Genomic DNA, 25684 nt, shown 5'->3' on the forward strand with positions numbered 1-25684 from the left:
ATCCCTACCCACCAAAGAGGCGTTTGAGGGAGCCCCGCCTGAGAAGAAGACAGGACCTGACTCGAGCTCCGACTCTGGAGCTGAACCAGGCCCCACCCCCAGGCAGGATGGCTGGGAAATGGCGGGTCCTCCTCCTGACCTGGACTTTAGCCGAGATCAAAGGGAGAATCCTACGCTCCGGTTTGCCTATGAGCAGCTAGCCCGGGTGGATGGTGAGGTCGTGGAGGCGCAGCGCACCACCCAGTGGCCCAGGTTTGAACTCAACCATGAGCGGCTCTACCGCCTTGACCGAGACCCCCAGACCCAAGAGGTCCGGACCCAACTCGTGGTCCCCCGCATCCATCGTCGGGCTGTCTTGAAGCTTGCACATGACATCCCGGCTGCTAGCCATTTAGGGCAGGAAAAACTGGCTAGGGTCCTGACCAGGTTCTTCTGGCCCGCCGTCCACCGTGAGGTGAAGGAGTATTGTGCGTCGTGCCCAGACTGCCAACATGCAGCCCCGGCCGGGGTACGGAAGGCCCCCCTGGTCCCGTTATCAGTCGTAGGTGTGCCATTTGAGCAGGTAGCAATGGACCTGGTTGGGCCATTCCCAAAAAGCAAGGCGGGCCATCAATACATCCTCATCCTGATGGACTACGCCACCCGCTTCCTGGAGGCCATCCCCTTAAGTATCACCGCCCGCACTATTGCTGCGGAGCTCGTGAAGACCTTCGCAAGGGTGGGCCTCCCACGGGAGATACTCACTGATCAAGGGACCAACTTCACATCTAAGCTGTTCCACCAGGTATGTGCCCTATTGGGGATTAAGAAATTGCAGACCTCGGTCTACCATCCCCAGACTGACTGGTCGAGCGGTTCAACTGAGAACCAGACTGACTGGTTCTCCAAGAGGAGAAGGCGGGTGGTGGTGGTCGGGGACTCTCTCCTCCGGGGGACTGAGTCATCTATCTGCCGCCCTGACCGGGAAAACCGAGAAGTCTGCTGCTTGCCAGGGGCTAAGATTCGCGATGTGACGGAGAGACTGCTGAGACTCATCAAGCCCTCGGATCTCTACCCCTTCCTGCTTCTCCACGTGGGCACCAATGATACTGCCAAGAATGACCTTGAGCGGATCACTGCAGACTATGTGGCTCTAGGAAGAAGAATAAAGGAGTTGGAGGCGCAAGTGGTGTTCTCGTCCATCCTCCCCGTGGAAGGAAAAGGCCTAGGTAGGGAGCATCGAATCGTGGAAGTCAACGAATGGCTACGCAGGTGGTGTCGGAGAGAAGGCTTTGGTTTCTTTGACCATGGGATGGTGTTCCATGAAGGAGGAGTGCTGGGCAGAGACGGGCTCCATCTTACGAAGAGAGGGAAGAGCATCTTTGCCAGCAGGCTGGCTAACCTAGTGAGGAGGGCTTTAAACTAGGTTCACCGGGGGAAGGAGACCAAAGCCCTGAGGTAAGTGGGAAAGCGGGATACCGGGAGGAAGCACAGGCAGGAATGTCTGTGAGGGGAGGGCTCCTGCCTCATACTGGCAATGAGGGGCGATCAACAGGTTATCTCAAGTGCTTATATACAAATGCACAAAGCCTTGGAAACAAGCAGGGAGAACTGGAGGTCCTGGTGATGTCAAGGAACTATGACGTGATCGGAATAACAGAGACTTGGTGGGATAACTCGCATGACTGGAGTACTGTCATGGATGGTTATAAACTGTTCAGGAAGGACAGGCAGGGCAGAAAAGGTGGGGGAGTAGCACTGTATGTAAGGGAGCAGTATGACTGCTCAGAGCTCCGGTACGAAACTGCACAAAAACCTGAGTGTCTCTGGATTAAGTTTAGAAGTGTGTGCAACAAGAGTGATGTAGTGGTGGGAGTCTGCTATAGACCACCGGACCAGGGGGATGAGGTGGATGAGGCTTTCTTCCGGCAGCTCACGGAAGCTACTAGATCGCATGCCCTGATTCTCATGGGTGACTTTAATTTTCCTGATATCTGCTGGGAGAGCAATACAGCGGTGCATAGACAATCCAGGAAGTTTTTGGAAAGCGTAGGGGACAATTTCCTGGCGCAAGTGCTAGAGGAGCCAACTAGGGGGGGTGCTTTTCTTGACCTGCTGCTCACAAACCGGGTAGAATTAGTGGGGGAAGCAAAAGTGGATGGGAATCTGGGAGGCAGTGACCATGAGTTGGTTGAGTTCAGGATCCTGACGCAGGGAAGAAAGGTAAGCAGCAGGATACGGACCCTGGACTTCAGGAAAGCAGACTTCGACTCCTTCAGGGAACGGATGGCCAGGATCCCCTGGGGGACTAACTTGAAGGGGAAAGGAGTCCAGGAGAGCTGGCTGTATTTCAAGGAATCCCTGTTGAGGTTACAGGGACAAACCATCCCGATGAGTCGAAAGAATAGTAAATATGGCAGGCGACCAGCTTGGCTTAATGGTGAAATCCTAGCGGATCTTAAACATAAAAAAGAAGCTTACAAGAAGTGGAAGGTTGGACATATGACCAGGGAAGAGTATAAAAATATTGCTCGGGCATGTAGGAATGTTATCAGGAGGGCCAAATCGCACCTGGAGCTGCAGCTAGCCAGAGATGTCAAGAGTAACAAGAAGGGTTTCTTCAGGTATGTTGGCAACAAGAAGAAAGCCAAGGAATGTGTGGGCCCCTTACTGAATGAGGGAGGCAACCTAGTGACAGAGGATGTGGAAAAAGCTAATGTACTCAATGCTTTTTTTGCCTCTGTTTTCACTAACAAGGTCAGCTCCCAGACTGCTGCGCTGGGCATCACAACATGGGGAATAGATGGCCAGCCGTCTGTGGAGAAAGAGGCGGTTAGGGACTATTTAGAAAAGCTGGACGTGCACAAGTCCATGGGGCCGGACGAGTTGCATCCGAGAGTCCTGAAGGAATTGGCGGCTGTGATTGCAGAGCCACTAGCCATTATCTTTGAAAACTCGTGGCGAAGGGGAAGTCCCGGGGAAGTCCCGGATGACTGGAAAAAGGCTAATGTAGTGCCAATCTTTAAAAAAGGGAAGAAGGAAGATCCTGGGAACTACAGGCCAGTCAGCCTCACATCAGTCCCTGGAAAAATCATGGAGCAGGTCCTCAAAGAATCAATCCTGAAGCACTTGCATGAGAGGAAAGTGATCAGGAACAGCCAGCATGGATTCACCAAGGGAAGGTCATGCCTGACTAATCTAATCGCCTTTTATGATGAGATTACTGGTTCTGTGGATGAAGGGAAAGCAGTGGATGTATTGTTTCTTGACTTTAGCAAAGCTTTTGACACTGTCTCCCATAGTATTCTTGTCAGCAAGTTAAGGAAGTATGGGCTGGATGAATGCACTATAAGGTGGGTAGAAAGCTGGCTAAATTGTCGGGCTCAACGGGTAGTGATCAATGGCTCCATGTCTAGTTGGCAGCCGGTATCAAGGGGAGTGCCCCAAGGGTCGGTCCTGGGGCCGGTTTTGTTCAATATCTTCATAAATGATTTGGAGGATGGTGTGGATTGCACTCTCAGCAAATTTGCGGATGATACTAAACTGGGAGGAGTGGTAGATACGCTGGAGGGGAGCGATAGGATACAGAAGGACCTAGACCAATTGGAAGATTGGGCCAAAAGGAATCTGATGAGGTTCAATAAGGATAAGTGCAGGGTCCTGCACTTAGGACGGAAGAACCCAATGCACAGCTACAGACTAGGGACCGAATGGCTAGGCAGCAGTTCTGCGGAAAAGGACCTAGGGGTGACAGTGGACGAGAAGCTGGATATGAGTCAGCAGTGTGCCCTTGTTGCCAAGAAGGCCAATGGCATTTTGGGATGTATAAGTAGGGGCATAGCGAGCAGATCGAGGGACGTGATCGTTCCCCTCTATTCGACATTGGTGAGGCCTCATCTGGAGTACTGTGTCCAGTTTTGGGCCCCACACTTCAAGAAGGATGTGGATAAATTGGAGAGAGTCCAGCGAAGGGCAACAAAAATGATTAGGGGACTGGAACACATGAGTTATGAGGAGAGGCTGAGGGAGCTGGGATTGTTTAGCCTGCAGAAGAGAAGAATGAGGGGGGATTTGATAGCTGCTTTCAACTACCTGAAAGGGGGTTCCAAAGAGGATGGCTCTAGACTGTTCTCAATGGTAGCAGATGACAGAACGAGGAGTAATGGTCTCAAGCTGCAGTGGGGGAGGTTTAGATTGGATATTAGGAAAAACTTTTTCACTAAGAGGGTGGTGAAACACTGGAATGCGTTACCTAGGGAGGTGGTAGAATCTCCTTCCTTAGAGGTTTTTAAGGTCAGGCTTGACAAAGCCCTGGCTGGGATGATTTAACTGGGAATTGGTCCTGCTTTGAGCAGGGGGTTGGACTAGATGACCTTCTGGGGTCCCTTCCAACCCTGATATTCTATGATTCTATGATTCTATGACCCTGAAGGGGATGTTGCGGCGTTTCCCCACCCAGGACCTCTGCCAGTGGGACCAGCTGCTCCCTCCTTTACTACTGGCGATTCTAGAAGTCCCACAGGCCTCCAAGAAATTCTCCCCATTCGAGCTCCTCTATGGGCAGCGACCCCGCGGGGTGTTGGACCTCTTAAGGGAGACTTGGGAACACAACCCATCCGCAACACAGGGTCTCTTGCAATATGTCTTACAACTGCAGGGGCAGCTGGCGCAGGCGGGCGAGCTCGCGAGGGAGAACTTAAACACTGCCCAAAGAGCCCAGGAGCAACACTACAATCGGGGTGCCCAGGCTCGATCATTCGGGCCAGGGGACCGAGTACTCCTCCTGCTCCCCTCAGAGGAATCAAAGCTTTTTTCCCGCTGGCAGAGTCCGTATGAGGTCCACCAGGTCGGGCCGGTAACTTATGAGATTTGGCAACCTGGTCGCCGTAAGGAAAAGCAGATTTATCATGTAAACCTCTTAAAACCTTGGCAGGACTGGAAAGGGCTCCTAGTGGCCCCATATCCCCCCGAACCGGAACTGGGGCCCCAACCACCCGAGGAGTCGGATAATGGTGAACCCCACCTAGCAGAGACACTCACCGTTGAGCAGCGAGAACAGGCACTCTGCTTAGTGAGGGCATTCCCCAAGATGTTCACCACGAAACCCGGGCGGACTATGCTCACCTACCATGTGATCCAGACGGAACCTGGTGTGGTGGTCCGAGAGACAACCCGGTCATTGGCTAGGCAAAAGCGGGAGGCTGTAGAGGAGGAAGTCCAGGCGATGTCGGAACTGGGTGTCATTGAGCCCTCCCAGAGCAAGTGGCGGAGCCCCGTCGTCCTCATACCAAAGCCCGATGGGAGCTGGCAGTTTTGCATTGACTTCTGGAGGGTCAACGCCATCTCAAAATTTGACGCCTATCCGATGCCCCGCGTCGATGAGCTCCTCGACCAGCTCGGGGAGGCCTGTTATATCACCACTTTAGATCTCAAAGGGTACTGACAGATCCCCTTGGATCCCAGGTCCAAGGAGAAGACCACGTTTGCCACCCCTTCAGGGTTATACCATTTCACCCAGATGCCTTTCGGCCTACATGGGGCCCTGGCAACCTTCCAGTGTTTGATGGACCGGGTGTTGCAACCACACACGAAATACGCGGCAGCCTACCTGGACGATGTGCTCATCTTTGGCAATAACTGGGAGGAACATCTTAACCAAGTAGCAGCAGTCCTCCGGGACCTCCGCGCAGCTGGGCTGATGGCCAACCCGAAAAAATGTTGAATCAGGCAGGAGGAAACCACTTACCTGGGGTACACCTTGGGCCGGGGACAGGTCTGCCCCCTCATTGGGAAGGTCCAAGCACTCCAGGAATGTCCGGTGCTGACCACGAAGAGACAAGTACGTCAATTTTTCGGCTTAGCTGCTTATTACCGGCGGTTTTTACCCCACTTCGCAAGCATTATGGCCCCGCTAACGGAGTTCTTGACCAAGGACAGTCCCCGCCAGGTGCACTGGTCCAACGAGTGTGAGACGGCCTTTCAAACTATCAAAGAACGGCTGTGTAGCGATCCAATACTCTTCAGCCCAGACTTTCATCGTGACTTTATTGTCCAGACAGATGCCTCAGGCGTTGGGCTTGGGGCGGTCCTCTCGCAGGAGGTGGATGGGGAAGAACACCCGATTGTTTACCTCAGTCGGAAGCTGTTCCCCAGAGAACGGAACTACTCAGTTGTGGAGAAAGAGGCCCTAGCCATTAAGTGGGCAGTCGATGCTCTCCACTACTACCTCCTCCAGGCCCCCTTTATACTGGTTACGGACCACGCACCCCTGAAGTGGCTTAATAAGATGAAGGACAATAATGCCAGGCTGATGCAATGGTATCTCGCTCTGCAGCCCTATGCCTTCACGATTCACCATCGGGCGGGACAAGACAACACCAATGCGGATTTGCTATCCCACCTCGGAGAAGGTGAGGACGCCAGCTCCGAAGATCAGGAGCTGGATTTGAGGGGTGGGGTATGTAGGGAGCCAGGGTGGCTCCCCTCCGAGCCAGAGGGTAAAGAGCCACCCTTTCAGCCTGAGTGGGTGGGGCCAGGCCAAGCTTCCGCCAATCCCCGGAAGGGAAAGGGTGGGACAGGAAGTACAAAGGGCAGGGGGGCCCTCTGCCCAGTGAAGAGCGCACCAGGGAGGGAGACAGACACAGGCTGCTCCCTTGCGAGCCTGCTGCTGACCCAGGCGAAGCCCTGGACAAGTAGGAGCCTGACTGGGAGGAAGGCCTGTGGCAACCAGGGCTGCCAGCCGCTGAATACCCAGAGGACTTGAAGAGGCCTGACTGCAGCCCGGGCCAGCGTGAGTCCGACACTGAGGGGGAGCGGGAGTGGCCCGCAGCGGAATACTCGGACGAGATGGAGGGACCGGAGCTGCCCGCCTGAGAGACCGGGTAGGAAGTAGCCCAGGGGCCAAACTACACCGTGGGGTAGGTGTGTTTGGTCAGCGGGTGCGGACGGCCCTGCTGACCCAGCGGCGGGACCTTCGCCTCCCGCCACTGTCAGGGCCCTGGGCTGGAACGCAGTGGAGTTGGGTGGGCCTGCGTTCCCCTACCCTGGCGCTCCCCTGCCTGAGGGGCGCACGCTACTGACTCTTGCCGGCGCTCCCCTGCCTGAGGGGCGCGCTACTGACTCCTGCCGGCACACCTTCCCCGCTAATTCCCCAACGCCCGGAAGGTGTGGCTGAGGCCTGCCACGGAGACCATAGCTCTCCATCGCCCCTAGGAGCTCGGAGGACCGACCGACACCTGTCACACCTCCCTTAGTACTTTGCTGAAAAGGGCCTTAAGCACAAACCTCTTTTTACGTACATAGCAGCTCCAATGAAGTAATGGGGACTATTCACATGCTTAAAACTGGGTGGGTGCAAAAGCACCTTGTTGAATCAGGGCCAATATGGTTGGCTCTGCAGTTAGATCTTCCCTGTGGAACTCTAATTTGAAACGGGTTATGGGCTAGCAGAGCTGCCAGCAGTCAAACCACTGATGTGCTGGTATTCTGCCATCTTGGGACAACCAGGGCTATCCAGATGCACATGACTGGTGCATTTGTGACATTATATCCCTGAAAAGAAGTGACATCTCAGTGCAAGTGGTCAGACTTAGTAAAACCTGTAGGGTAGATTACTCTGAAACTACTGTCTGAAACAGGCAAACCTGGAGCCAATTTATTTAGCATAATTTATTCCAGGCCCTTTGTTGGAACAAACAGAGCTCAGATAGACAGTCCCCTATTAGCTGCAAAACTACATCAGTTTTTAAACACATTGTTCAGTTAAATCTGATATCTAAATGCAAAAAATCTAGCACCCAGGGATGTTGTGTGGACTCCCAACTTTCCCTGGCATCTTGAAGTCCAGAAACAAAGGACAGCAACTCACTGATAAATTTAGATTTTTCGAGCATGGCTGATATAACACTCATTTGAATATTTAAACAATGGTTTTTACTTAATTGGAGTATAACAGTTACCACTGTTCATGTTGTGAGACAGTTTTAAAATGATGAGTTTTGTATTGTGCTAGAGAGCACAATGAAAACTGCTTGCAGCAAATAAAGTATCCAAATCTCACTAATAAGGATGTAAAAGTGAAACAATGACAAATCCAGAGTAAACCTGGAGAGTTTGGCCCATTGTGATTATAATAATTAAGAAAAGGGTAGGAAAAATTAGGACACGATGTCTACTCAAATATGTTGGGTAAGTTACTTGGCCCCTTTTTTTTCAGCATGCATAATATTAACCAGCGTTTTTTAGTGGAGAAGACTGTTGTCCAGTAAAGAAGCCCATTTTGACTGTCTGATCTGGGTTGATATACATGACAGACATTCTGTTGATCAGACCTATGTTTAGACCCATACACGAGCACACTGTATGCAATGGTTAAATACTAACTGTAGTTGGGAAAAAAAAAGACGGAAAATGTATCCCACCTACAGTTAAATTTCAAATATGTAGAGAAATATATAGAAAGTTTCTAAATATATTATATACAGACAAACATCCACATAAGTTCTAAATTTATTGCTAAACAACTATCTTTCAGATGACTAATTACAGTAAAACAGCGAGACATATTTCCAAGAAAGATATTTCTACAGTTGGCTAGTTTATACTTCCAAACTGCACTATAATCACAAACTGGGTATTGGAAATCTAGCCTTAACCAGAAGAGAAACTGGAAACATATATGACAGTCAGATGAATAATTCAGCAAATAAAACACAGAGTGAAATACAGTATCCGGGTTCACTTAGCATCCAGGCTCTCTTTTTAAATAACGAAGATGACATTGATCCAGAGCACAGTGAAACTATGTTCTTTCCCCTCACAGACAGGATACTCTGCTGATAGACAGTTTGGCAGAGAAAGCTTTTCTTCTCGATGGGAAATCTCATTATAAATCTAACTCCATCTGAGAGCTAACAATATACTTCATAGCCATTCTCCAACATTTACTTTATAAAGCAGCTTTAGTGATGTTTACAATGCAGCAAATTTTGTCTTCTGCATAGACTCAGACCCGTTACTCTTTTCCACAAAAGCCCCACAAATCAATATCACTCCACCCCACCCCCGTCCAAAAACAAACAAAATAACCTAGCAAAACTAACATTAACAAAAGGAAGTACTTTGGTACAATACTAACATTAAAGTGAACGTGCAATGCATTTACTTGATCTTTTCTTGAATTTCAATACGCTAAACATCCAATGGGGTATTCTCTACACATTCAGGTCTGTCCTAAAATGAGTTTGACAGCACAGGAATCCACCCATTCTATGCTCTGTCATCCATTCAGCCTCCAAAACACCTGCATCCTCTGTTTGGAATATGAGATAGACCTCTTCTCTGGATTTCAGTCCAAAAGGAACAAGTGGAACAAAGAAAAGAAGGGACTGGAAAATGAAGGAGGGGGAGAGATAAGTGAGGGGAAGGATTCACACCAGTAGAAAAGTTATTTTAAATGGAGAAAAGAAAGAGGTTTAGAGATTATAGTAAATTAAAACAGTAAAAAGAATGACACCAAAAAAAGGGGAAGTCGGGAGAAAAAAAAATCTGAAAAAGGACAGCCTAAAATACAGAAGAAATAAGTGGAGACTAGGGAAATGAAAGAAAAACAAACAAGCTAGGGTTTTTTTTCCCCCTTTCTACAAACTATTAGGATTTAACATCTGGTAAAGCATGACTATGACACAGTAATTGGTGGAAGGGCAAACAGGATAAGGATGGACCAGATCCACAGGGTGGTCTGGATCACATGGCAGGCTAGGCTCATTAAAATGTGCTTTGATGCAGCCAATGCAAGGTCATATATCCAGGGAGGGAGGGTGAAACTCTGGCCCTACTGAAGTCAGGGCCCCCACTGATTTCAACGATGCCAGGATTTCATCCAGCGAACGTGGATCATACATGTAGGAGAGGGGAGTGTACTATGCAAAGCTGCAATACTGAAAGGTACTACATGAGCGTAATGGTGCATTCTGACTTCACAGTCCGTGACTCAAAGGTTGAGGATAACGTGAAGCCTTCTCTCCAGACCTGATCTGTGGTGTGCTGCAGATCACACTCATGTGCATGTAGAAAAGCAAATGCGGGAATGTACTTTTAGATTGTATTGTCTGTTTCTGTTTTTCCAACTCCAGTCTACATTTTCTGGCTGAAGGCTGAGAGGAGCTTGTGTCATTCGGTGATATCACATATTTGACAGCATCCCAGCAGCCAGCTGTCCAGATGGTGATTTGTACCCACAGATCTCAGTACGTGTACACTATTGTGTTGAATGCATGTGCAAAGGATATTCAAAATTGTACAGATATTTTTGAAAAAAATTATGCCTTAGCTACCCATTTTTGTGAGCTCTGAAACATTCAGGCACGCCTGCTTTAATACTAGGTCCTCAGGAACAGCGCATTTAAGTCACCTAAAAAACCCGATTGTAGCTTTACTCATTTGAAAAGGAAAATGAGATGAGAGAGTGAAACAGTTTAATAGTTTAAAAAATACTCAAACAGAACTCATAGGACAAACCTCACCATAATATTATTTTCATTACAGCATATACCCTGATCAGAGCGAACTGAACGAATTATGTGTCTATATTAAATATGTTCTAGGTATCATTACCTTGGCATCTAAGACAAGAAGGCAGTAGACAAATCTCTAGAGGCACTACAAGTGTGAAGTTGACACCCAATAAACAGATGCTGAGAGCTGCTGCTGGCAGCATAACATTTCCCAGAAGATGCAGAGCTTCCCTGCAGAGAGTTGGATGGTTTCACACAGCTATTAAATAAGTGGGCACAGAGAATGGGCAGGAAGCCTGCCTAAGGAAGCACCTTTGCCTGCTATTGAGAAAATAAGAACCCTCCCCACCATCAAAAACGAAAAAAAGTGTCACGATGACAGTAAGAGAAACTTCAGGAGCTGTATCTTGGGGCTACCTGCCTAACCAATTAAATGTTCCCTGGTTTTATTGGCAAAGGCTAATGTCTGAATAACTCCAGGCAGAAATCACAAACTGTTAATCAACTGACCCTGCAGCTACTATTGCCCTACACATGGAGACACACACCTGCTGTAGCCCGTTTGAAGAACTAGAGTCTTCCCCCCCTGCACACACACACCCCGCCCCCAGGTCTGTGCTGACAGTTTGCTGAGGAAGCTGTGAGTACCTCTCTACTTAGTTTACTTTTTGCAACCCCCACACCAGATCATCAGCATGAATGGAACCAGAGACCTCCAATAATGGAGGTTTGAGCTTTCGGGATTCAGGGCCTATCCCTGCTGATGACCAGTAGTGATGGGTTTTTACAAACTGGGACTTGTCCTTCCATGCACCTCACATGCTTGGGATAAAACTCCCTTGACTGGGAGGGGTTCATAACACACGGCTAAGTGTGTTATGAACCCCTTCACCAATGGGCTCAAACAGGATAAGACTACAACTCCTACCAGGAGCTAGAGGAGCACCTCAAATGGAGGAGGCTTATGTTTCTGAATGTGTAGGAACTGGTTCTATCGTGGCAACAATTTGTGATGGAAATTTGTCACCAGCTGGCAATCCATAATATTGTTGTTATCAATACTTGCAAGTTGCATTAAGAAGCTTGCACTGGGGAATTTGTTTATTATTAGATGCTCCCATGCCTCATGACACATATGGCAACAGTGTTTCCACCTCAGTCTGTCTAATGACATGTTTCTTGCTCTGTTGCAGTCTGTTTCCATGACAGCAACATCTTTCCCAATTGTTCTCTTACATGCCATCTGTTGTCACCCATTTCTCCATCTTCCACCAACTGGTATCCAGCATTTGGGAGACTGCTGCTTGAACATAATGAGTACAACATGTTCAAATTTTAATATTACTAAACATTTACATTGGGGTAGCATATAAGGTCTCATCTTGGACAGGGCCCCTTCTGGTAGGGACTACAGAGTCATGTAGTAAGTGACAGTCCCTGCCCCACAGAACTTTCCATCTAGAACACTGGACATTAAAAGGTGGAGGATACAAACAATTGAGCAGGGGATTTCATTTACTGCAACTCATAGCAAGAACTTTCTCAGTTTATTGATCTGATATAACAGATGTTTAATCAGATTTGCTTTTCTGTAATATTGCACTAGCAGGTTTCTTGCTATGGTGGGAAATGTATGCAACTGTTTGGTACAATTGTGGTGCTAATAGATGTGCCAGTTTTATTTAAGTTAAACAGAAAAGGTTACTTCTATATCTGGTTCCTCTTGTGTCTCCCTATGAGAAATACCGTGAGTACTGCAAATATTGAGCTTAGCTAACTGCAGACTTTAAATGAGAAACCTAAGGCAATTAATTTTTTTTTTTAAGTACCACCACTGTACTACGGATACAAAATTCCGCCAACCACCAATTACCAGCAATTCATTATCAGCCCGTGTTTCCTGTTTTGAAAGGTTTGTTAATAAGTTCAGCTTGTTTATCGTCTCTAAAGTCATGTCTACACTATGACATCTAAGCTACAACACTTCAGCCGTGCTGTTGTAGCACTCCAGTATAGACACTTTCTCCACTGATGGAAGGGGTTTTCCCCCCCATCTATGCAGTTAATACACCTCTCCAAGAGGTGGTAGCGAGGTCAATGGAAGAATTATTCCATTGACCATGCTGTACCTACAGTGGAGGTTAGTTCAACCTGATTAATCACACAGGTGCAAAATTTCACAGCCCTGAGTGACGTAGGCTAGGTCAATCTAATTTTTTAGTGTAGACCAGATTTAACTTCAAGCTATTGTGATTTGGTGTCTGTCGGCTACAGAAATGTAGGATTCATACTAGAAGAAGACTGATCAAATGTTTGTTCTATACTAACTTATTACTTTTGATTCCTATCACCAGTGTACGGCCTCATTATTTGATGCACAGCCCATGAACTCTATGAAGTATAGCTTGCTTGGATTTAGCATGTAAGGTACAGAATTGAGAGATGTGGGGGGAAGGATTTTTTTAGTTTACAATTCCAACAGATTTTGGTTTCTTTTAATCATATATTTGATTACTTTTGGAGGAGTTCTTTATGTCACTCGTCCAACTAAATTTTGGATCAACATTTTGTGCAATCCACGTGTAAAATGATATTCAAGGAGGTTTAAGAAAGGATATATTGCAATGGAGTAATCAACCAAGTTATGGCCCTGCTGGGATGGATGTTTTATTTTTTTAATGGTTGGATCAGATTTTAAGGAGAGATTGAGAGAACAAGCAGAAGCATTATAACGTGTAAGTTTACAATCTTACAGAGTAATTAAATCCTTTTAAATCTTAGCCAAACATTATAGACCTTTTATAGGCTCTTCTAGAGTGCTCATCACCATAGTATCTGAGCAATTCACAGACGTTAATGCATTTATCTTCACAACTCCATTATGAGCTAGGTAAGCATTGTTATTCTAGTGTTGTTACTAGAAAATGGAGGTACAGAAAGAAGAAAGGACTTGTGCAAGGTCACACAAGAAGTCTGTAACAGAGCCTGAATCAGAACTCACATCCCTTGAATGCCCATTCACTTCCTGGGGTCACAAAACCATCCCTCCTCTCTTCATCCTACTCATTCCTTATACCATGCAATGTTTGCAGTAAGTCTTGTGGCTGGAGACTGAGGACTCACATTTCACTGAATTTAAACTAAATAAAAGATGGAACTTTTCCTAATGCTTTATTCTTTGCCTGTGGGCAAACTTCAGAGTATTAAGTGATCACTGTTTTATTCTTCATAAATATTTAAAATGGAATCACTGAGACTCCTTGTGGAGTAACAGACTGCTTGGGGTGAGTAAGGATATCAGATTATTATTTTAAAATAAGTTAATATTCACTAACTGTACCATTTCCAAGGGGTTTGGAATTGCTGCTGCTCTGACCTAACAGAGTTTTCTGCCTGTGTTACGCCAGGACTCAGCTTATCTTTAGCACAACACACATAAAAAGCAAAAGCTGTTTTGAGAAGGATGCAGTGTCAATGTCCTCTGGGTCTAGCAGAGCTATTCTGCGGGGGGAGGGATCAACACCGCCATTAAACATAGAATTATTTTCCGGTTTGGTTTAAACCACAATAGTGGCTTGGGGGTGTTTTTTGAGTACAAAGTGAGAGCAACATAAGTGCAAAGATGAATCAGTTCTGCACAGGACATAACAGGGCTTTCCAGACTTTTAACCTCTTAGTTACTGGGTAGATGAGTGCCTTGTTTTCAGCTTTGTTGTACAGCCATCACACTGAATGAGTCCTACATCTTACAGAATTATGGATCTTTTAAAAATAAGAATTTACATGCACAGTAGTTTCCATCTTGAGTGGGGGTTGCCCTTCAAGGACCTCTCATCCAAGAATTTGGGCATGATAAAATATGTATCAGAACCTCCCTTCATTGGAGTCAGGTATCCGGGGAATCCAAAAATCGGTACCTAAATAGATACCTGCTTCTCCCATGTACAGCCTACTGAAATGACTGCCAATTTCAATTGATGATGTAGCGGAGAACAAAACTCAATCATATTAAGCCAAATACTGACTCTTCATCTGACTGTCTAACTTGGAGAGCAAGGAAAATACACATGCACACACTTCTTAAAACCTTTGTAAGTATATCAGAAGCTGGAAGCCTGCAAGAGGGTGAATCTGCACTGTACTATTAGGCATAAAGGGGGCAATTAAAGAGGTTAAGGACATGACTGACAAACTACACGATTCCTTTGTATAAAGGATTAACTAAAAAGGTAGTATTTTCAACCCTACACATTCAAAAATCATGAGATGGGAACAAAAAAATTATGGGATTGGCTTAAAAATAATGAGATTTAATAAATATATTTGGAATCTTATGATTTGCCTTCTGGGTTTAGAGTGCTACGTTTATTTTTCACATTTTTATCTACAGATACGTGGGCTGGAGCTTACTTTTAAAAGAAGAGGTTGAGATTCTCATTTAGTCACGGGACTCCAGGAGCCAAAACCTTAAGTGCCATGAACCTGGTCTAGGCCCATTCTTTTAGTCTAAGAAACAAAGTTAGAGATGGAGGTACCAGAACAATACGATATATCAAAAAGCAACAAGTCACCAGTCCAAGGCCAATGGAAAGACTCTTATAGAGCTGTGTGGTCTTTGGAACAGTACCAGGACTTGAGTAGATGGATTTTTTTTTTTTTTAAAAAGCAAAGCATAAAAGTGGCTGAACTGCTAATCTTGCAAGCCTTTACTCATATGAGTAACTCTTCTTACACAAGTAGTTGTGCCACCTTGATTGGGAATGTTCATGAGAATAAGGACTACTCGTGTGAGTAAAAGCTTGCAGCATCCAGCCCACAGGTTTAGTATTTTGCACAGCTGGTACCTCTGATTATAGTAAGAGCTGTTTGTGTCCCCAGCACCTTTGGGCAATCGAGGCTGTACAACACAGGTAAACCTCCTCACAAGACTTCTGACATCTTCTCAGCCATGAGGACCCTTATGACTACAAGACACTTTGGGATCTTCGTGATTAACTAGCCTATACGAGATATTCCACACTGCTTTAGTGCTTTTAACTCCCAACCCTCTGGATTAAAGAGTTCTCTCTTCACAGCTGCAGCTCAACTTTGAGAGGAATTGAGAGACATCCAAAAATAAAGCCAGACAGAATTTAAAAAAAAAAAAAAAAAAAAATCCTTCAGTGAGGCATTTAAAAAGGGTGACAGATACAGCTGGATCTTATAAATACAACCACCAACTAAATATATATTTATTATACAACAGCCTTATGGGGACTGACCTTGAGAAGGACAATTTTGTACAAGGAACCAGAAGGAATATATATATATATATGTATATATATATATATATATATATATATACACATACACACACACACACACACATACACACACCATGAACAAATCAGATCAATAACAACAATATTTTGTACTTATATAGTGCCTTTCATCAACTCAGCATTTAGAATAAATAATGTATACATCCTTGAGCCATCCCTCAGGGCACTAAAGGTAATTATCTTGATTTTACATTTGGGAATGCTGAGGCACAGAGTGGTTAAGAGCCTTGATAAGGCGCAGAGATGGAAATAGATCTCAGAATTTGTGATTATAAATGCCATGTTCCAGCCACGAAGAAAAGTCTCCCTGATGAAAGAAGTTATGCATCAAAATGGAAAAGGTATTAGGTATCCGCTGAAAAAAAATTGCAACTAAACAGAGTCCAAGACATTCAAGCAAATAGAAACCTAGTTGCAAAGGCAAGAAATCTTTAGAGCAGCTTTGCCAATTTATCAAGCCTGGATGCTATGCACTATCAAGAGCAAACTAGAAATGAATATTTTAAATCTCTACAATCTACCTTTTCAGTGGCTCTGTTATCCCTGCATCTGGAGTGCGGAATTTTTACTAATGTCAATGAATGGGAGTAAGATGTTTGCTCTAAGGGCCAAACCCTGGCCCTGCTGAGGTCAGTGGGAGTTAGGCCATTGATTTTAATGGGACCAGTGATTGTCTGAGGGCAGGTCTACACTCAGAATGCTGCAACAATGCAGCTGTAGCGGTTCAGTGAAGACACTACTCCGCTGACGGGGGAGAGAGTCTCCTGTCGGCAGTTAGCTACCGTCTCTCACAGAGGTGGACTATGTCAGCGGGAGAAGGGGCTAGGGCAGTATAACGCCATCGCTCAGGTTTATGTAATATAGACCTGGCCTAAGGGAAAAAGGCATCCTAAGGACCCAATTATCCAAACTAGTGAACATTTCCTCTGAGGTGCTGACTAGCCTCAATTCTCACTGGTCTAGATCTTCGACCCTGCTACGACAAAAGGAAAAGGAGTACTTCTGGCACCTTAGAGACTAACAAATTTGAGCATAAGCTTTCGTGAGCTACAGCTCACTTCATCGGACCCTGCTACGGCTGCGTAGTACCATTCCCGCTGACTAGAAGGGCCACTTGAGAATACTCCCTGTGTTTGGAATTCTGGGGTGGCATAGAGTCAATGTAACATACAGCCTCCCCTTCTTGGGGCCCTTTCCAGGGAAAAGGCCGTGGCCAGGATATCCCTACATGCCAGAAGCCCAGAGTACCGCAGCATCTTGGCAGCCATATGTAACCAAAATATATAGATTTTTGAGAGATTTGAGGACACTTGGCACCTTTCAGGAAGCACTTGCTACCGTGCCAAATTTGCTTTCTTCCAACCCCCCACCTAAGCTGCCCCAGGTGCCCAAAAGCCCAACCCAAGGATAGCACCCAATGTATGGCGAAGGCACTCACTGAGCACCTTGAAAGAGACACTTGCCATCCTGCTTGGCTTCCTGAGCCCAAGCCCAAATTCCTTCATCTTTAACATCAAACAAACTACTAACACAAGAAAAACATGTTGAAGCCAAAAGAATGATGGCAAAAGAAGATTGAAGTCATAAGTTGCCCTTACATAGCACAAGTTGGGCCACACAATACCATTTCAAGGACAATATAAAACAGGGCCATGAAAGTGACACTGAGATGGGCACTTCAAAATTGTGTTTTAACTGAAGACCTCCCTACAGGTTCAGATATACAGTTCATCACAGAAAGACAAATGTCATCCAGAGAAAGTTAAGATGAATTTAACAACATAGGCCAAGAACTGTCACCAACATGCTACAACAATGAGTCAGATCTGCAGCTAGCATTGTACAGAGGCCCACTGGTGCCAAGTGGCGAAGGGTTCAACACTGTTTATTACAAGCAACTCCTGTCTCAGACCTGACATGCTCAATACATCTAATACACCACTTTCATGGTATTTATCCATAAAGGGTAGCATGTGAGGTCTCTAATGAAAGCTTATAACTTAATGACAAAAATCACTGTGAGTTGTGTGTATGGGTACTAGTTAAGGATTAATGTAGCTATACTGAAATTTATGCCCTTATGATCTTGTAGTGAAAGTGAATCACCAAGGAATGTGTCTCAGTGATGGCCCAATCAAGTGGCAGAGAGTTATCACTCTTCCCTGCCTAATTATGTAATGTATTGCTCAATTGTCTACCATTGCAACAAACCAGAAAAGCCCATGGAAAACCCCCAAAGACAAAACTATGATCACTGAAGCCACTCGGAAGGGATAAAGAACTATAAGACCATAAGGGGATGGCCCTGTCTGCAAATAAAGGCAAAAGTCTGATTCTGCACATCACATGGTGGAGAAAGACACCCTGCATCCATTCACAGAGGAGCAGTAGGTGAAAGAATGGGCCCTGGCTCCTTCCAGTTAGGAAGCGCTGCAAAAGACTGAACTTTGGGGTGAGAATCTACTTTGTTGGATAGGAAAGGCGATTATTAGTGTAGGCCCTGGTTTGGTTTTGTATGTTACCATTTGTTTCCCTCACTCTCTTGTTTCTATTTGAATTGCTCTTCTTTCTTCAATGAATTTGATTATCATTTTTTAAAGGAAATTTAAGTGGTGTGTGTGACACAGGAGCAGTGGGCTAAGGTAAAACTGAGCTATGCTGTTCCTTTGGGAACAGATGTGGGACTCCTGGTGGTATCTGGTGATCACAGGCTGGATAGCAGGACACTTTGAAGGGACTTGGGCGGGGGTGCAGCTATTGTCAACTAGCAGAGGCGGTATAGGCCAGAGAAGAGTGCTTGAATGGCCAACAGCCAGTCGTGTTATGGAGTAACACCCAGCTGGCATAGACTAGACTCCCTGGGTAGGTGGCAAAAAGGCGATTGGAGATCTGGGTGGCCTGAGAAGCGTAACAGAAATGAATCACCATCACTTCATCTGGCCCAGTTGTCCCCCTGCACCACCCACACACATACACAATAGTATTTGAGCACCTTGCAGTCCTTTAATGTATTGAGCCTCACAATATCCCTCTACAGTAGGCAGTATTTTACAGTTGGAGCACCAAGACCCATAGAGATGGACTTGCCCAAGGTCATGCAGAAAGTCTGTGCAGTGCAGGTAATTTAACTTCCGGTCCCAAACAAACACCCTAACCCTTGGACATACTTCCTCTCAGCAATGACAACTGATAAGATGACTCATAACAGAATTGCCATATTTGAAAGCTCAAGGGCTGCCATATTGCTGATAAAGAAATTTGAGGCCAAAATTGACTGCCAAGATATTAATGTACACAAAGATGAACACAGTAACAAATTTTTGTACCATCTCATTTCACCCAAGAGATTCTGGAAGTGAGTATAAATAATAATAGTGACACCCACAGTGTGAACAGTTTTCAGTAGGTTCCAGGTTGATCCAGAGAGTCTAATGTGATCTTTAGGGATTATAGGAGGGTGGACGGCCTCTAGTAATGTTTAGCCACATATGAAAAAAAGAAGCTCTGGGGGTTACAGCACAGCCCTGGGAGTTGTCAGACCTAGGGGAAGTCACTTAAATGAGCATATTTAAATTTAGGCACCTATATCTATATGTAGGCACCCAAATATCTGCCTTGTTTTAGAAGTACTTATATAAATATTTACATGTATGAAATTAAATATAAAAATCCACAATGTAAGGAATAGCCAAAGGATAAAAGAAAAAACAGAAAAAACCAAGTTTAAAATAATAAAAACCTTATGTGCCTCCTAAAAAAATTAAAAATTACATTGTGAGTCATCCAACTGACTCACAATCTATAAATTGATCTGTGTCCCTTTGACTTCTGTTACTGATTGCCCATCTCAAAACAATGTAAATTGTATATGTTTGGTCAAAATAATAGTTGTAGGTGATTTGCTTCTGCTGGTCAGTAGCCTATAAATGCTGCAGCATAATCCACACCATTTCCTTAACACCGGAGACAACTTTACAAGGTGCCTCTCAAAAGCAGATTCCCATCTGGATCAGTCATTGCTCTTTCAGAGTGATGCTAGAAGGAATTGTTAGGAAAAATCGCAAAAGTCAGCCCAACAACATTAATATAAAGTGAAAGGGAAAACACTGACAACCTACGTTCAAGTAGTTAGAACAGTAAAAAAATGTGGGCTTGTCACCTGGATTCTATGCCAGGGTGACCCCTCGGCCAGGCCCCAGCTCTCACCCGGGTCTATGCTTGGCAGTGTCTGGGTATCTCAGCATGCACTCCAGTCTCAAGAGGCGCAGCCCTTTGGCCAAGCCCCTTCCCGAGGGTCAGTAAACAGAAACAAATGGGAATTAACACAAAGGAGTGGTTCCACAGCTGCATTAAAAATCCTCCTTCAGAGGGCACTGGTCAGGATGTGGCCCTGAAAAAGAGTTCACAAGTAAACAAAGGCATAGTCCCTTCTTCAGGTGAGTCAGCATCAGGCCCTCCTTTCCTTCAGGGAGGGGCCATCAGTTGGCAGGATCTCCTTGGATGACTGCTTTCAGCCAGCCCTCTCTCCTGGAGCTGAGGATTTAAGGCCTGCTCTCCTCCCTGGTCTGTCATCAACTGAGCTGGGTTTCTCCCTTTTTCCCCTCTAATTCTGACATTTCCCACTGGTGTGATGGCATGGGGCCACTTCAGCACACATTAGCTCATTAATCTCCTATTGCCCAGGGTGGGGTTTGAATACCCTCCTTAAAGGGCTTCTTTTAACATTAGTTTAAAGGATTGAGCATATTCCTATTGTTGTAGCTCACTGCTCTCATTATGGGGGGTGGGAGGAGGGGAGGGAAGTGTCTTTTCCCTTACCTTACTCCAGGCAGATGTTAGCCATGGGCGCGGTCTCAATTCCAAATTAATTACTAATATTTATCAATAAGCACATAATTTATGTTCCTTTCCTGAAGGGGTGTTTTCTCCAGCCCCACCCATGGCTTGTTCTGAGACGCGCATCCATATCTCAATGACTGGAAGGCATCTATCCAATAATATAAAGTGATGATATGTAAAGTGAGAGTGTGCAACTCAAGCACCAATGACACCATTTTAAGATCTGAAAAGTACATCCCATGGGGCTCTGGATATGGTGATGTATGGTTTAGGTCTGCAAATCGCCATAGTTATCAGTATACTCTGCCACATGATCAATTATGCACCATCCACCACAGTTTGCTTGTTTTTACTGGCTCAACTCATATTGGCTTGGAATTCAGGGATGATGAAAGGGAGTTGAGATAGAGGGCACCACTGATTGTTGCCTTCTGCCAATTGCAAGTATCTTTGTTTGAGAGCCATTTATTATGATCATTGCCCAAGATAAAAATTGCCATGAGCCACATTTGGCATTTGATTTGATTCCCATTTCCCAGAGGATTCCACAAAGCAGCTTTTCAACTGCTTTTAAATCATTTTTCATACTAAAGATATTGCAAATGTAGTTACATAACCCTACACCACTTCAAATACTTCAGCTATGATCTTCATGTCTCAGATTTTTATACATATATGTTTTGCATTAAAGTAGACAGCAAATTAAGGACTTGCAGAGACTTCCCACAAGCAAAGTTAATACTTAACATAAGGGATCATCTTCATATTTTATTCAGCGTGCATATGCTTTTTACATGCCAATAATGTAACTTTGATTTCTAAATATCCCTATTAAATTAGGCAGACATACTGGGATTTGGAACACCTTCCATTTGATAACAAGTACCGGTCAAAACTGGAACCATTTATCAAAAGCTTCTCAAACTTAGAAGTTTCTTACAAAATGGGATCTGAATCTGTGCCATCCACTGCATTTGCAAAACTGACCAGGCTTTGCAACAACCATTTCAGTTGTATTGTTTCCTGGGTGTCTAATGCTTTAACAAACAGAATTACTACAACCACCTGTGTGTTTGTTAAAAGTATCAAACATTGGCATAATGACAGTTTTAAGTCTTACTTAGGTAAACTAATATTTTAGCAAATATTCTCAAATCCCAGAGGAAAAATTTAAAAATGTAAACACTTGGTTTTGGTCCTAAAGAAATTCCTCCAAAGGGCACATCATGCTACTTAAAAACACAATTACATAGGAGATACACAACATCAAACAATCCAAAGCAGCCGAAGCTTTTCCCATTCCCCTGCCTCATGTATCAAGATGAGATTGGTACAATGACGTTTTGTAGTAACTTGAAACTGAAATCTAGCTGATGAAACCCCTACACTAGGAGTTTGCAAAGGTATCACTCAGGTCATAATCTGAACACAGTGAGGTTGCAAAAAAAATGTAATCGGACCTGCAGAATTTTCATTGTGTGAAAAGAACCCACCTTCACTGCAAGAATCCAGGGTGCGCCTATGGGATTGGGTGTTAGAGCAAGCACCTATTAGATTTCTAAACCAAATAAATTCAGTATGGAAATCAATGAGTTACAATGAAAATGAAAACTCAGAAGGCCATAGTCAGTCACTTTTCAGGGAACACCCACGCTTGTATTTCATTTTTTATATAGCACATTGTTATTGCTGCTGTGGACACTTAACGGCCCTATCAATGTACTGCTGTCTGCCATCAACTCCTAATGAAATCTGTGAAAGCAGAAGGCAGTTGGTGGATTAAAATAGGTGCTCAGCACCTTGCTGAGTCAGTCTCACAATGAGGTGTCCGAGCTCTGAGGCTCTACAACTACTGCACTTTAATACATTTTTATTCTAGTACATGTTTAACATACACATAGAAAAGCTTGTATACTTCTCATATCCATTAATGAGAAAGGGAGTTTTGCCATTGACTCCAGTAGGAGCAGAATTGCAATCCTTTTACAGTAGCTTTCAAGTGTGGAAATAATAAATTGTGCTGCTAATTACATGGTATTGTATGAGATGAGTGTATCTCCTTTTCTGTCCGTCTCATTCCCTTCCCCATAACAATGTGGCTGACACTAGATATGGTGTTTTACAACTGTTAAAGAGGTCACATATGTATTTTGATCCACAATAGTCTACTTGGGCTAGATTGAGCTATGGTGTTTTACAACAGCTGCGTTCCAGCTAATTATGTTCATAAAACTTACTATAAACTATTAGAACATGGACACATAGACAGTGCTTTCAAGTAACAATCACCAATCAATGGTCACCTGTATTTTCATTGGCAGAACACCAGATTTCTCGAGACATTTTTGGTGTCAAAGCAGAGCTGAAATATCAAAATTCCTTCAAATACTTCTCCACCACTATTATCTGCAGCTGCTTTCAAAACCTGCTGCCTTTGGTATCACTTACATTCCCACAGGAAGATAAACCTCTGTGAGGCAAGAAAAAAAAGACAGTCCAATAGGAAACACACAAATTAATTCTTTTGATGCTCAGTGATAATTTGCAAGTGTTATACCTACTGAATTATGTGTTTTGTACTCTTTGTGAATGTTATTGCCTCTTAGATTGTTAATTTGAAAACAGACCAAAATAAAACCAACTGAGAGAGCCGATGAATTCAGAATCAAGTACTGTATTGTCATGCTAGTTCTGGCCACTGAATAGCTTGAATACAGGCAATTTACTTCTAGGCACTGGAATATTAAGAAAAACGTCAAGAAGAGATTATTGAAACTGGCTGTTCTCTTTGGGATCGAAGAGAATATGAAATTGTCAGCTGTAGACAAGATAATATATGTGGTGGTGTAATGGGGGACACACCTCTTGGGCACCTCCTGCTGCTGCAAGCAATACAGTAAGCCTTTCCCTGCTCCTAGCACCCCCTGTAGGTTATCAACAGACATGTAGCCCTGCTTTTGCAAGTGCAGGTATTCTGCCCCTATCACCCACCCCAGTGTGACCCCAACCCACAGGCAGGATCCCCCCCAGCATGTTTCTGTATAAAATGGCAACCTCCATGCAACATAATCTCATACATGCAGTGTGTGTGAGGTCAAAAGCACAGGAACCCTGTTCCTGCAGTCCTGCCCCACTATCCAACTAAGTATCAGCCTTGCTTGGCAGGTCTTCTTCAGATCAGTCCTTCACCTACTTCACACTGGGTAGCAGAGAGTTCAAAAACACTATCTGCCCTCACCAAGGTCTTCAGCCCCAGCTCTGAGCCCTTTAAATTCAGCCATTTGCTTGAGCTTCCAAACAAACCTTGCTCTCTTCTCAGGGTTTACACCACTTCACTAGTAGCTGGTGAGAGAACCCAGGCTCACCCACTGCATGTTCCAACCCATGGACTTACAAACACCAGACACATACAGCTCCCTTCAATTCATTGCTGCTACTTCCCCAGGCCTATTCCCACCTGGCCCCTTTATCTTCACCCCTTACCTCAGGGTTAAATTTCTCCAGTCCTATCTCTCCCATTTTAAGGGAAATGCAGTCAGAACCAAACTCTGGTTATCCCTCAAGCGTGTTTAGCCAGACAGGATCCCCTTCCATGACACTCTACTCTCAGCAAGGAACTGAGCTGCTAAGGCCCTGTAGCTCCTTTTATCAGAGCCTGCTGGACTCTGATTGGCTGCTTCCATGCAGCCTCTCTAGGCAGGCCTGGAGGACCCACCTTCGGTGCTCATTTCCTGGGGTGGGGTGTGGTAGGATCACAGTGCTCCAGCAGGGGTCATGAAGGTCTTGTATGCCCCCTTAACAGGTGTTCTTGCACTTTAATTGTTAAATATTCATACTGAGAAATTTTATTTTAAGAGGTTTAATTTTAAAATCCATTAGCATTATAACAAATGAACAATCAAAAAGTATTGATATTACATTTCAGAACTACAGCTATTTCAACAAGGCACCTTCTTATTTGTAAAAAGAAAAGGAGTACTTGTGGCACCTTAGAGACTAACAAATTTATTTGAGCATAAGCTGTAGCTCACGAAAGCTTATGCTCAAATAATTTTTTTAGTCTCTAAGGTGCCACAAGTACTCCTTTTCTTTTTGCGAATACAGACTAACACGGCTGCTACTCTGAAACCTTCTTATTTGTGTGGCTAAAAAAAAATTCAAAATGAGATGGCTCAGAACTATAATGCTGTATTGTTTTGGAAACCCAGTGGCCCTATTTGTTTAATTTAATCTCTTAAACTTCATGATTATCATGATAATAATAATGATCTAAAGAATGTCTATTACTATTGGAACTTAAATGGATAGTGACAAATCTGAAAACATCACTTACAAAGCTACCCATAATGACAGCACTAAAGAAGCATCGTTCTTCCTTACAGAAATATTAATCACAATTATCTTGTTTGGAATAAAAAATAAATGTAAAAAATTATATTGCAACAACAACAACAACAACAAACATTGAGCACATAAACATGTGTTTTGAATTGCACCCTGTCATTAGTCTTGGGAGCTGCCATATCTCCAAAGGATGTCTTGATTGAGAAATCCATGACACTGGTCACAGAAAGTTCAACCCAAGGGATGACATCAATCTTAACTGTTGCAGTGGGAAATACAGTGAGAGGTCTCAGAAACCCTGACCATTCAACACTTTCATTTAATCACAGACCCTTAAATGGCACAAGGAAGCAAACAGGAAGCCAATGTCTGACTTGAGCATAATGAGAAAGGCTGTCATAAATATAAAGGGAAGGGTAAACACCTTCAAAATCCCTCCTGGCCAGAGGAAAAACCCTTTCACCTGTAAAGGGTTATGAAACTAGGATTACCTCGCTGGCACCTGACCAAAATGACCAATGAGGAGACAAGATACTTTCAAAAGCTGGGGGGAGGGAGAAACAAAGACTCTCTTGTCTGTCCGTGTGATGCTTTTGCCGGGGACAGAACAGGAATGGAGTCTTAGAACTTAGTAAGTAATCTAGCTAGATATGCATTAGATTCTGATTCCTTTAAATGGCTGAGAAA

At 44.6% G+C, this 25684-nt stretch overlaps 1 protein-coding gene across 17 annotated transcripts in view; it reads right to left on the bottom strand.

Moving 5' to 3' along the window:
- SEMA3D (semaphorin 3D) overlaps positions 1–25684 on the bottom strand; it is a 196200-nt gene that overhangs the window by 130196 nt on the left and 40320 nt on the right. Inside the window, exon 1 of one of the 17 annotated variants that reach the window (XM_073328663.2) lies at positions 24137–24629. The exons of the other annotated variants lie outside the window; for them this stretch is intronic. The gene's annotated coding sequence lies outside the window, so the exon portion shown is untranslated. Of the gene's footprint in view, positions 1–24136; positions 24630–25684 lie in introns of those variants that run through there. 17 annotated transcript variants of the gene reach the window in all.

Source organism: Lepidochelys kempii, chromosome 1 (genome assembly GCF_965140285.1).
Source record: "Lepidochelys kempii isolate rLepKem1 chromosome 1, rLepKem1.hap1, whole genome shotgun sequence".
Taxonomy (NCBI): Eukaryota; Metazoa; Chordata; order Testudines; family Cheloniidae; genus Lepidochelys; species Lepidochelys kempii.